Below are 12,785 nucleotides of genomic sequence, written 5' to 3'. Positions count from 1 at the left end.
AGCAGGGAGAGTGGGAGAGGAAGAAGCAGGCTCCCAGTGGAGGAGCCCGATGTGGGGCTCGATCCCAGGACTCTGGGATCATGCCCTGAGCCGAAGGCAGACGCTTAACGACTGAGCCACCCAGGTGCCCCTTAACTGCTGACTTTCTAAACACATCAAGAAGACCATGATGGTGGAGAGAGCACTGGAGTTAGAACCAGAAAATTTGTCTTAGGGTTTCTGTTTGGGCTGTTTATTAGATGCATGGTCTTGAACAAGCCAGTTTACTTCTGTGCACTTCAGTTTTTTATATAAAATAGGAAAAAGAATGCCTTTCTCATTATATTGCCCAATAAAATGGACAGCGTTCTCCTCCAGAATGTCAAGATTGCATCTGACAGTCTCCGCCGCTCCTTCACTCTGAAATCCTCCTAACTTGGCTCTAGGACACCTCTCTCTCCCTGTTCTTTCATATCTCTGACCATTCCCTCTGTCTCCTCTGAGAGCTTCTCTGCTTCTGTTTCTTCAACGTTGTCTGCCCACATGTTTCAGTCTTTGCCCTTTTTTTCTCACTCTACACTTTTTATTCAGTGATGTCATACACGTTGGTAGTTCACATTGCCTCTTTAGCCTCATCTCTGTCCACACCTTCCTCCCATTCTATCATCCCCAAGGAAAAACGGACACACCTCAAGCCTTTGCACAGCTAGCTCCCTCAGCTTAAAGTTCTGCCCATTCCCTTGTCTCTTAGCTGACTCCTACTCATCTTTCAGGTCTTAGACAGTCATTTTTCTCCAGCAAGTGTTCCTTGACTCTCCTGTGTTTCCACTGCAACCCCACACTTACCCTGACTCTAGCATTTACCATAATGTATGGTAATGAGCCACTTTCTTGACTGCCTCCCTACCAGAGTGTGAGCTCTTTGAGAGAACAGACTGTAGTTTATGCACTGCTGGACCCACAGCCTGTGGCATGGGCCTGGCATACAGAAGATATGCGGGATAACTGTTACTGCGTAAGTCAATCCTGCCAACTTTAAAGGGAAGCACTTTATAAACAGTTACAGCTTGTTTGGATATAATGTATTACTAGCATTATGATTCTCATCATGCAGGAATACAATATAAATAGAACACACCATTTATTACTACACAAATATTTATTAAGCATCTGCTATGTGCCAGGCACTCTGCTGAGCATTGAGAAATACAGTTCAATGAACAGACAGACGCTCTCCCTAGTCTCATGCTGTTCACAGTCTCTTGGCCAAAACTCTCACCAAAGCCTTGGAACAGGATTTTTTAATGGTCCAGTCTGCTTTATTATCTACAAGCACAGGTAGGGTTCTTTTTTTTTTTTTTAAGAATTATTTATTTATTTGAGGGAGGTGTGGGAGGGCCAGAGGGAGACAGAGAGAGAGAACCTCAGGCAGACTCCCCCCCCTGAGTGCAGAGCCCGATCTGGGGCTTGATCTCACTACCCTGAGATCATGACCTGAGCCCAAAACAAGAGTCGGATGCTTAACGGACTGAGCCACCCAGGCGCCCTGACACAGGTAAAGTTCTAACATCAACCATCTCTGATACAGAATTGAAAGGCGGCAATGCACCATACCCCCACTTTTCAGTTAGACACCCAAGATAATGACCTCCATTCTCAAACTACTGCTTGCACTTCTCTTACATCCACCCAGATTTTCACCTGTACATCTGGTAGACTTTATGCTCCTTTCCCAGGTTATAGCAGATTGACTCCTCTCCAGTGCCTCAATGCCCATGAACTAATAAATTATAATTTAAAATAAACCCCAAAAGCCATCATGGAAAGATTTTTAATATCCACATAACAATCATCAAAACTGAGAAGTCTAAAAGACCCCATTCCTTTGACCCAACTTTTATTTCCTTAATGAACCAGACAGTTCATTAAGTACTTGTGTTAAAATCTGCTATTGGACACTTGCAGATTTTCAGATTAATCTTTTGGGAACATATTCTCAAAATCCAAATATCCATTCAATCTTTGACTAATTTTATCATTGCCTCCCATTTTCATGCCTTTTTATATGCTATTAGTCAACATTTCACCCACTAGTCTATAAACTCAGGTGGAATTTGCTGATTTAGAGCAGAGACCCCAAGCCCTCCTTCAATTTCATATAAAGTTACCAGATAATATTTAGTATTCACATGTATTACTATCATTTTGATTAATAAACTTATAAGACAAGAAGCTATTAAAATTCAAAGTATCCACTTTAACAGTTTTCTCTTCTTCAGAATCCTAATAAACATTTGCGAATTATCAGGTCTTTTCCATAGGTCCCAGAATCCAAGTGTGGTGAGTACATAAAGTTACCTCAGCTTCTATGGGGAAGCTATTTTAATGCAGTTTCTTCAAAGTTCTTATCAGAATAATGATTTTAAGTACATATGATTAGTAAAATGAGGTTTAAAAAAGTTCCCATGGTAACTTCTAGCCATGATCCCTTTGCTTTCTAATAGGGTAACAAGTCACCAGTCTGTCTTCATCAGGCTCACCGACTCAACTACTGCATCCCCTACCCCTCTGTGCTCCTTAACTCTGGTCACTCCAGCTCTGAGGACATTAACTGCACAGTGCAGCACGGACCACAGTTAACATTCTCATCTGGGCTTATTAGGCCTTCTGCAGCCTCCCTCAGACCTGGTCTCCCTTCCCATTCCTTTAACCTCTCACCTAACATACACATTCAACAGCTCATTTTTTTTTCTAAGTTTTTGTTTATTTAAGTAACCTCTACACCCATTGTGGGGCTCAAACTCCCGACCTCAAGATCAACAGTCACACACTCCTCCGTCTGAGCCAGCCAGGGGCCCCCTTCCATGACAATTCTCAAGCCACTTTTTTTTTTTTAAACCAGTGAGGTATTTTCCCAAACTAATTATAATAGAAATCATGATTTTCTCCATTAAACCCTACGCATGAATGTTTTCTCTCCTTCAGTCTCTGACACTCTAAATATGCTTAGGCTTCTAGGCATACCTGGCATAAACTTTTACATTTTTTATATGGTTAAACATCCCAGATACATCCATCTAATCTATCTTCTTTACCTTTTTATTATGGAAATTTCAGATACATACAAAATTAGAGAGACTAATAATGTACCCTCATATACCCATCAAGAAGCTTCAGCTACTGCTCACTTTTTCCATCATCTTCAACAACACAAAGTCTGTTTCGTTTATTTTGAACCATCTGCAGCATAACGCGTAAGCACCTCCTGGGTGTTGTACCTCCTACTTCAGCTGCAGCCACCACACCCTGGGTACCACGCAATCCAACCTAGTCCCTCAGTCAAGCCCCTCAATTCTTGCCTTTTAGTCTCTCTTGGGAAGACTTGAACTACTCAAAGAAAATCACTAAGTTCTCATTTGATGAAATCATTAATAAAATTAAGTTACATATGTTAAATAAGAGGCAAGGATATTTTTAAAGCTACGGTATATTGCAGGAAAGACCTGGAGTCTCTATACACAATTAAGGAGAAGAGTGGAAACTAACAACTAAATCCCTATAATGGGTCACACGGTAGCTGGTTTGCACGTTATTTCACAGATTTAGAGGTTTAGGAGTGTGGAAGAATTAAGAAGAAATGGTAAAAGATGAAACTAGCTAAAATGAGTATTCATTCGTTTAAGAAACTTATTGAACCTCTTTCCACAATGGGCTAGACACAGGGCAAGGCACTACAAAGATGAATAAAATCTCTCTTTTTAATTTTTGGGGGGTGGTGGGAGGGGAAGGGGGGGGAGAGAATCTTAAGCAGGCTTCATGCCCAGCGCAGAGCCCAGCAAGGGGCTCAGTCTCATAACCCTGAGATCATGACCTGAGCTGAAATCAAGAGCTGGACACTTAACCAACTGAGCCACACAGGCACCCCTAAAATATCTCTTTTTATGGAGCTCATAGTCTAGATGGGATAAAAGATAATTACCAATATAATGACTAACATGTTAGTTAGAAAATGATTCATTTAAAAAACATCTGAAAGTGTGAACACATAAAAATAAGTTCTCTAAAGTTAAAGAAAAATGCCTCTAGTAGAAAAAAGCCTATGAATTAGAGGAGTGGTTCTCAAACTTTCTGAGCTCAGGGCTTAATGTCTGGGCCATGCTGAGAAGCCTTAGAGAACTTTTATATAGATTATATCTACAGATATTCAATATATTGTAAATTAAAATACTCTTTCCACTCTTCTTTATTCAGTATAGAGACTCCAGGTCTTTCCTGAAACGTACTGCAGCTTTAAAAACATCCTTATATTAAAAAAAGTCCTTATATTTTATCTATATATGTAACTTAATCTTATTAATGACTTAATCAAATAAAAACTTACAATTTTTCTTGAGTGGTTAAAGTCTTCCCAAGAGAGTCATTTAAAATAACAAATCCATCATATATCAACACAAACATTTTATGAAAAATAACTTTTTCAGGGGCGCCTGGGTGGCTCAATCGTTGGGCGTCTGCCTTTGGCTCAGGGCGTGATCCCAGCATTCTGGGATCGAGCCCCACATCAGGCTCCTCCACTGGGAGCCTGCTTCTTCCTCTCCCACTCCCCCCTGCTTGTGTTCCCTCTCTCGCTGGCTGTCTCTCTCTCTCTGTCAAATAAATAAATAAAATCTTAAAAAAAAAAAAAGAAAAATAACTTTTTCAAAATAAAAACAGTAAGAGTAGCATTGTTTTATATTTTTGTACATCTCTTTAATTCTAGCTTAATAAGAGACAGATACATTCTCATACCTGCTTCTGCACTCAAACTATTGTGATATGTTGTTCTGACTGAAGTATTTAAAGATATGGCCTCATACAGACCATATAATTGGAAAAGGAAGGGCTTCATAGGCTCCTAAAAGGTCTTGGGGACCCAGGGATTCTAAAACCACATTCTGAGATTGGCTGAGTTACAAGAAAGAACATTCTATCAAATCATGTCAGTTCTCATTCCACAAAGGGAATAATAGTTGGACTGGGCACTCCCTCACTGTTTTAAAACAGAATGCTACATGAAGTTATTTTAATAACTTAATTCCTATAGTCAGTAACCTGAATGTCAAAGGATTTTACATGGGGAAGCTCAGACTTTTCCTAATCTAGTATTAAGTGGCTTTTCTTCCGCGTGCACAGGCAGATGCGATGTCCCTGGCCACCTACAGGGGGCAGCAGCAACACAACAATTCAGTCCCTGTGCACTGTTCCAAGTGTTTAAGATTGCAGACAAGCCAGATGAATTGTTATGAAGAATGAGTAAAGAGAAAACACCAAAGGATAAGTTTAAACAGGGAGCTCATCAACAAGAGCTTTATCATAATACGGACGGCTGGGATGATGAAGGGGTTTAATGATTCCGTTCTAACATATTACTCATTCGTGTCAAATGAAGACAACGAAGTACCCACCATAGGTTTCAGACAGTGTATTGCGATATTACTACAGCCTATGGCATAGTACTGTATGATTTATCAAAAATGCTGCATTTTTTTCAAATTTGTCACGTTTGGTCTGTATTTATAATACAGTATTTTTGTGAAAAGGAGAACGTACTTTGTACCAGACGTTATGCGTGGCAACGGAATACAAAATGTATGAAAAAGCCTTTGAAATCAAGTAGCTTTGTTGGGAGAAATAGATGGGACCGCAAATAATTATAATACAAAGGATTAAGTGCTATAATAGCAATATATATGCAGGGCTATAGAAACATGGAAAAGTTGTGGAAAAGACAATGGGGGTGAAGGAGGGGGTTGAGGTTAAGGAAAGTTACAGAGTTGGTGATATTTGATTTAGACCTGGACAGATAAATAGGATTTAAGATAAATAGATTCCACACATTCAGACAAAAGAATCAACATGAACAAAAACACCAATTCCTTATGCCCATTGTAAATTTGGGGAGCTGTAAGTTATCCACCAAATCCATGGTGAAACTAGAAAGACAGGCTGGGCACGGACTGGGAAGATTCCTAAATGTCCTATTAAGATAGTTTAGATTTGGGGCGCCAGGGTGGTGCAGTCATTAGGCATCTGCCTTCAGCTCAGGGCGTGATCCCGGCATTCTGGGATCGAGCCCCACATCAGGCTCCTCTGCTGTGAGCCTGCTTCTTCCTCTCCCACTCCCCCTGCTTGTGTTCCCTCTCTCGCTGGCTGTCTCTATCTCTGTCAAATAAATAAATAAAATCTTTAAAAAAAAAGATAGTTTAGATTTGATCTTATAGGCAGTGAGGATCCAGAAAAGGATTTTTTAAAGCAAGCATGTGAATCAAATACGTATTCTAGAGAGAAAAAGCCTTCTGACAGCTGTGCAGAAAACTGAAGTAAATGGGGGAAGACAAGGAAGAGCACAAGCACAGTGATGTTGGCAAGAGAAGAGCCTGGACTGAGACAGTGGCATTACGAATGAAAAGTTGGAAGAGACATTTCCGAAGTGGAATTGACAGGACATGGTGGCCCATTCATTCACTTATTTAACCATTGTTTAACAAGCTCCTACTATGTGCCAGGCACTATTCTAGGCTATGGAAGGATGAAAGTGAACCAAAAGACAAAGTCCCTGCTTCCAGGGAATTTACCTTGTAGCCGGGGTACTGCTGAAAGAACTCTGGCCACTTATATTCGGAGAAGGAGAGGAGAGAATACTGTGAAGAATTAACTCGAAGTTTCCAGTTGAACAAATGAGTATACAAGAGTTACCGCTAATTGAGTTTAAACTTGAAAGTATGTTTGAAGGGTCAGAAAATGAGTATAGTTTTGAACAGGTTTTACTACCTGTCAGAATTACATTTGGGGTCTGTTTATACATGGATTAAGAATCATGGATTTTGGGGCACCTGGGTGGCTCAGTCAAACGTCTGCCTTTGGGTCAGGTCATAATCCCAGGGTCCTGGGATTGAGCCCTGCAGCGGGCTCCCTACTCAGTGGGGAGCCTGCTTTTCCCTCTCCCGCTCCCCCTGCCTGTGCTCCCTCTCTCTGTCAAATAAATATATATATTTTTTAAATCATGGAATTTTAGAGCTTTTTATCTAAGGACCTTAAAGATCGCTTAGTCCAGGGAACCTGAGTGGCTCAGTCAGTTAAGCATCCTACTCTTGGTTTGGCTCAGGTCGTGATCTCATGGGTTTTGGGATTGAGCGGGGTGTCCAGCTCAGTGCTCAGCAGGGAGTCTGCTTGAAGATTCTCTCCCTCTGCCCCCCCCCACTTGCACACATGTGCCCACACGTGCACTCCCTCTCAAATAATTCTTAAAAAAAAAAAAAAGATCACTTAGTCCAACCCCTTCATCTACCATATGAAAAAATAGGCACGAAAAGATTCAGTGACTTATCCAGGTTGCAAGCTGTTCAGCCACAGAACAAGGAACTAGACTCTAGGTTTCTTGACTGTTACTCAACTACTCATTTCACCTTATCATTCTCCATTTTTATGTAATATAAGTACATAAAACATATATATAATATGCCTAATGGTAATATTAATATTGGCATCAATAGGCATAGCAATTAGTGAGATAAGCTTCAAGAAGCTTTTGAAAATGACTTAATAGCCTGACAAAATGTGTTTAAGAATAGAGTATAATTTTGGGATGTTATAATCTCCAGGTTGAATATTAAGTTATGAAGCTCAAGCTGTGAGACAATATGTAAGTCTCATAGAATGTAATACTAAGTACAACGGATCTAAAAATACACATGCTAATATTTCTGTTCTAGAATTACTGTATCTATGTTTGACCTCTGTATTTTCTAAATTTTCTAAACTGACTTTTTAGACATGCAATTAAAATATTCCAAGGTAGCAAATAACACAGGAGTTAAGAATTTTAAAAATCATAGCTATCATTTATAATAACTGTTTCATTATGTTAATGTGTTATCTCCTTTCTCAAGGAACAGAAATGTCAAGACGGTCAGCTTTAAATCTGCATTTCATTAAACTCAAGTAAATTCTTTGTCTCACCTTTTAAGAAGTTTTTTTTTTTTAAGATTTTATTTATTTGAGAGAGAGAGGGTGCACAAGGGAGCATGAACAGGGGCACAGGGAGAGGGAGAAGCAGATTCCCCGCTGAGTAGGGCTTGACATGGGGCTCAATCGCAGGACTTCGGGATCATGACCTGAGCTGAAGGCAGACGCTTAACTACTGAGCCACCCCGGTGTCCCTTTAAGATTTTAGAACACTTAACTATATACTACAAGTAAATGTTAAGATCTCTTTACAGTCTTTGGAACAAATGTTGTTTTGAGCTTTATAAAATGTGAGCCTAAATTTTTCTCATTTTTCACTTTAGCAGAAATATACACTTAAATACAATGTAACATTACATATAGTTAACGGAGATCATAACCTTATACTTTAAAAATATTCTATGGGGCGCCTGGGTGGCTCAGTGGGTTAAGTGTCTGCCTTCGGCTCAGGTCGTGATCCCAGGGTCCTGGGATGGATCCCTGCATCAGTCCCTGCTCAGTGGGGAGCCTGCTTCTCCCTCTGCCTTCTCCCCCTGCTTGTGCTCTCTCTCTCTCTGGCAAGTAAATAAATAAAATTTAAAAAGATAACTAAAAATATAAAACCAGTCATAAACCTTGTCACAATTCAAAAATATTTTATCTATGTGAAATAGTGAGTTTTTCCTACCAGTAAAAAATTCCTCACTAATAACCAAGAATCTTATTTTCAACCTGCTTTGCTATTCTTCTGTGTTAACAATGTATAACACTTCGCACTCCTATGACTGTATATGAGAGTTTTCAAAGAGCATTCAGCATACTACAAGCCCCTTAAAAGAAGGCTACTCTACTCCATTCTTTATCCTTAACGTCTCACACAACTAGGACACGGTACAAGCGCAATTCATATTTGAGCGAGTGGATGAATGACAAAGAGATAACAGGAAAACTCTCTGATCCAAAGTTGTAAAACTTATGACTAACATCTCCAAAAAGAGGGCTGATGATGAGGATGCATAAATGAATGAATAGAAAATAAGATCGAGTGGGTTTACATTAAACTAGATATCATGAAAAACCAGAAGCTGGTTTCCCAAGCACATGCACGTGGTAATCTCTGGAGGAGACTGGGCCTCCTCACCCTCTATGCGGTGGAAGATGACCTTTCAAGGAAGGGTACAGCTGGGAATGGGCAGACCCAGGCCTCTGGCGGCAAACGAAGGGAGGGTGGGGAGGCAGAAGAAATTAACTCCTCTTTATGGTCAATCTCTAGGGGTTAAAAAAAAACTCTCCTAAACACTTCTAGGGTGGAGAGAGATGAGTCGTTTAAGAGTTCCTAGGAAAGATTTCTTTCCCAGAAATACTACCCTATGCTTTCTGTAATCCCACCAGTTAAAATGTTTTACTTAACTATACATGGTCCCTTCCAGCTCAAATTGACACCAGCAATTAGTGTCAATGAACGTTAACCTCTTCTTCTCACTCCCGCGATCACATTATTTAAGAAAAGGATTGCTAACCAAAATCTATCTACAGCATTTCAAGTCCAGGTTCCTGATGCCGGGTCCAGACTCCCTATCCGATCACTTCCGACTTGCCTCATACTTAGGTCAGGGGACTACTGCATACTCAAGGGTCTAGAGTCAGGCAAAGTAAATGTAAGCTCACGTCAGGGAGTGTCACTGGCAGGTAACATGAGTGACTATGGGTTGTAAGGTAATAGGGAAGGTGGAGACGGTGTCAGAAGGGGTATGTGTGCCCTGAGGGGGAAGCAACTACCTAGTCCCAGGGTACTGCTGCTATGCAGAAACGACCCAGTTTTGCAGGAGAGGCTGGAAATCCTTATCACAAAATGTACCAATTCGTAAGTATGCCTGTGGCTGAAGACGGCTTTCTGGCTGCCAATTTGTGGCCCTGATCTAAAGGAAGGTCGCACTGAGAAAACGGAGAGACAAAGGGAGGCCTAGTTTGGCCTGAAAGGAGGCACAGTCAAAGGGGAGGAAAGGACAAGAAAGAGGCACAGAAAGGAAGGTAGAAGTCAAATTTCACCAACCTCAAAACGTGGCCCAGGGAGCCCCAATCTGTCTTCTAATCTGACAGCAAAAGGAGATGACAAGAAGGGGGGGGAAAAGGAGGAGTGGGGAGAAAGAGAAGGGGTACTGAACACTTACTGGCCAGCAGATACTGCCCCAGGGGCTTGCCCACGTGGTCTCCCCGAGCTACGGCCACGCGAGAGAAAAATCCTGTGTGCAGGGGAAGGGAGGAGACCTATCAAAACACCAACAGGACACGTGTCCCGTTTTGAAAGCCCCCTTTTCCATTCTTGATCATTTTTAACCATACCTATAATGTGCTTACAGTAACTTTAGAACAAAAACATTTTACTAGAAGTTGGATGTCAGGGTAAAAATCCACTCACCCTAGAGTGTAGAAAGTATACTACTGTAAGACCAGACAAATTATGAACTGAATATTTAAACCGAAAGAGAAAATTTACCGGGGCACCTGGGTGGCACAGCGGTTAAGCGTCTGCCTTCAGCTCAGGGCGTGATCCAGCGTTGTGGGATCGAGCCCCACATCAGGCTCCTCCTCTATGAGCCTGCTTCTTCCTCTCCCACTCCCCCTGCTTGTGTTCCCTCCCTCTCTCGCTGGCTGTCTCTATCTCTGTCGAATAAATAAATAAAATCTTTAAAAAAAAAGAGAGAGAGAGAAATTTACCAATTCTAAGTATATGTAAATAATACGTAATTTTGCAATTACAAAACCAGAAGAGAATGTGAAAGAAACTACACAGGTGATATAGACCACAAACTGATTAAAGAAGAACAGAAATGGGTGAAATTATTAAGAATGTTGTAGGTTATTTTCCCTCTTAAATTATAAAGTAGATTACCAAGACATTTTTTGTGTGTATATGGCCCACATACTATAAAATGTACTCAGTCCTCTCTTCCATAAAAACTTTTAGACATCTGCGTGTCTATTACACATTTTTCTACATTTACTGCATTGTTTTCTTTCTTGTAGGCATGTGTTTTTATTTAAACAATACCTTTATTTGCCTTTAGGGTGTTTCAAAAATAACAGGTTTTATTTTATTTTTTTTCCTAAATGAAGTATGTCATTTTAGGTCACTCGGCTTCCAAGCAATCTAAATCCCCAATTAATCTTCCAAATATACATACTCAGTTTTCATTCTGTTCACAAATGAAACCCTAACCTAAATACTTCAAGTGTAATTTCAGGGGAAAAATACTGTTCAAAAGCCTAGATAACGCATTCCTTTGTTGATGCTAAAAATAGCCCTCTCAAGATGACATACATTTTGACAATGATCAGTCTTACATATCAAATTTTTAAAAATAGCATAGATTCCATTGAAGGTGAGGAAGAAAAATTGCTATTCAGTACAGTTCAGCCTAAAATGGATTTAGAAATGTGAATCTTCTATTAAAACTGAATTATACCAATACTGTATTGAGGGAAACTGGATGTAAAAGAATTTTGTTGTGGTTTTTGCTCAGGGCTCCTTAAGGAAGTTGTTGCAGATAAAATACACAATTCCCCACATTTTTATTTAAATTATCCCAGTCAAAAATATAAAAGATCTTCAAAAATAGGGGGCTAATACCTGTGAGAATGAATCTTATATTAAATAATCAAATTTCATTTATATTAAACACATCTCCCCAGAAGACAGTTGCTCCATTTGATTACTTGTGCATTTTTCCACTTTCGCACACCTCAAACTCAAAAGAATTTCAGAGACTTAGGTGTACCTTGGGTTTTCTTATGGCGGTTATTTAAGCTGTACAAGGACGGACCGCGGAGGGGGGGATGATGAGGTTCAATTAATGACGTGTGACTAAGATGGTATAAATACTCGGGTTTACTTAATGGTACTACCCAACACATAGCTATGTTGTGACTCGCAGGCCAGTGGGCCCGTTACATAAATTCATTAACAAACTTTAGCTGATGAATGATGCTCCCATTCCTTTGCTCATGGAACTATTTCTTATGGCTCACTTCATTTTTCTACCTGCCTCTTTCCCTAGGACAGACATTTTGTTAGGACATCTCCCTTATGCTATTTTTACCTTGTTCTCCCTCTCTCGCCTCCGCACCCTCCCCCCAACTCTCTTTGTTTGCGTTATGGACCTTAAATAAATATAAAATAAAGACCTCGAAGCCATTGCGATAATCAACTAACCTCTCAACTTGGTTATTTTCTTTGCAAATGCCAATACATTTTTAGCATTGCAGAGCGTTTCACAGTTTATAAGCAGTCGGAATGGCTTCGCATTTTCAAAAAGCAGAGGGACAAGGGAGGTCTCAAGAGGTGACCACGTTATGCACTCCAACTTCCAACTGTAGCCGCGCAACCCCGACATCCCACCTCGGACAAAATCGCCTCCAAAACATACTTTGGAGGGAGGGGGTAGATATAGGCTATTAAATCACATTTTACTCCCCAGCCTCCGCAGGGACAGACCAGGAATTATTTCTCTTAAAAACAGCAGGCATCGCGGGCGGAGACGGAGACCGCGCCGGGGGCACGTGGTGGGTGGGGGGACGACACTGAACTTTATACCTGCTTGGACCCCAAGGGTAGAGCGAAGGGACTGCACCCACTCCGCTCGCGGAGGGCTCTTCCCTGCAGGAGTGGGGAAAGGACCCGAACGCAACTCGGCCCACTCTGCACGAGCGGGGCTGAAAGCAGGGGGGCAGGGCCAGCAAACGGCCCCCAGAGCCAGAGGCCGGTTCGCGCGGCCAGAGCGCCGAGCCGGGCAGCCACCCCGCCGCGCCCGCCGGACGCCGCT

General features: G+C 41.1%; 1 protein-coding gene across 5 annotated transcripts in view; it reads right to left on the bottom strand.

The window, feature by feature from the left end:
• Positions 1-12,785, bottom strand: part of NEXN (nexilin F-actin binding protein) — a 48,951-nt gene that overhangs the window by 35,621 nt on the left and 545 nt on the right. The window lies entirely within an intron of this gene.

This window comes from Ailuropoda melanoleuca, chromosome 2 (genome assembly GCF_002007445.2).
Source record: "Ailuropoda melanoleuca isolate Jingjing chromosome 2, ASM200744v2, whole genome shotgun sequence".
NCBI lineage: Eukaryota > Metazoa > Chordata > Mammalia > Carnivora > Ursidae > Ailuropoda > Ailuropoda melanoleuca.
The sequence above is the reverse complement of the archived record's forward strand: the minus strand, read 5'-3'. Positions and strand labels throughout refer to the sequence as shown.